The sequence below is a fragment of the Akebia trifoliata genome, chromosome 14 (genome assembly GCF_017979445.1).
Source record: "Akebia trifoliata isolate Shusen 1 chromosome 14, ASM1797944v1, whole genome shotgun sequence".
NCBI classification, from domain to species: domain Eukaryota; kingdom Viridiplantae; phylum Streptophyta; class Magnoliopsida; order Ranunculales; family Lardizabalaceae; genus Akebia; species Akebia trifoliata.
Genome location: NC_141388.1, coordinates 33,522,996 through 33,524,619, shown reverse-complemented (window position 1 = coordinate 33,524,619; position 1,624 = coordinate 33,522,996).

Below are 1,624 nucleotides of genomic sequence, written 5' to 3'. Positions count from 1 at the left end.
TAAAAATATAAGAAATAAAAAGAAGTGAAGATGACCAACTGGAAAATTAGGGGTTTAAAAAAAAAATTCGCTAATAACTCTACGATTAGAAGTTCATTTTAGCACAAACAAGCTCGATAAACTAGATTAAAGGATCTAAAGCAGAATTTCAACAAGAATAAACTGAAATTACAGAGAAAATTATAAGATGTATCTCTTAAAAGGATAAAACGAGGCAGGAAGAAAATTGGATTTGCAGAAACACCAAAGATCTCTGGATTTGAAGCAGACCAAAAATCTATCGACGAAGTGATCGATTGATCGGTTTGATCAATCGGTGTTCTCGAATGTCTGGTTTGATCGGTGTTCTCGAATGCCGCTCGAATGTCTGATTTGATCGGTGATCGATGTTCTCGAAACTCTGCTCGAATGCCTCTCCAAAGTCTAATTTGGTAAGAAATTCAGAGTCGAAGGGATTTGTGAGTGAGATTGAGAAGAAATTCAGAGTCGAGTAGATCGAAAAGGGAGATTGAGAAGAAATTCAGAGTCGAGTAGATCGAAAAGTGAGAGATTGAGAACAAATTTCGAATGGGATTTAGCGCTGGAAATGGTTTTCCTTGAGAAGGAAAATCGATATAAAAGTAAAAATAAAAAAATAAAAAATAAAAAATCGTTGGGTGGTTGAGCTGGGGCTGTCGAATAATTCTGTTGGGCTTAAATGCGGGCTTTGGGCCATCGAATTTAACGCTAAATACGTGTAGAATTTGGGCTTTTTTGACGTAGTGGGTGTTGTGAGATAAACAATAAAATCTGTAACCTTTAGACCTTTTAGAATATCCAATGAAATACCTATTAATGGTCCTTGAGTCTAGCTTCTTTTCTTGCAGATTATAAATTCTTACTTCAGACGAGCATCCCCAACGCATATATGTTTCAAACTCGATTTCCACCATTTCCATAATTCAAATGGTGTTTCAGGAACAACCTTGGTTGGAACTCAGTTTAATATATACACTATCATCTTAAATGCTTCAGCCTACAAGGATTTTGAAAGATTGGAGCTACTAAGCATACTCTGCACCATGTCCAATACTGTTCGATTTCTTTTTTTTTTTCTGATATACCATTCTGGTCTAGTGAACTAGGTATGGTGTATTAGACAACAATCCCATACTTTTGAAGAAACTTTATGAATGACCTAAGTGCTTGTCCATCATCTATGTATTTACCATAATATTCACCATCTATATCTGATCTTATAATTTAAAGTTATTTGTGGTATTATTTCTCTACTTCAGCTTTAAAGATCTTAAAGGCATCTAATACTTCGATCTTATTATAAAGCATGTAGAGATACATGTATCGTAAGTAATCATCTATAAAAGATATAAATTATTTCTAATAATGTGAGTTCATCTCTAGATTACATATATCAGTATATATGATCTCTAATACGTCTGAACTCCTTATTAGTTTGTTTTCCTTTTATATAGTCCACACAAGTCTCAAAATCAATAAAATCTAGAGTACGAAGTACCCCTTCATTTGCTAATCTTTTAATTCTTTCTGTGGAGATATGACTTGATCTCCGATCCCATAATTTAAAGGAATCTTCATTAATAACAAATCTTTTAGTGCTAGTGTG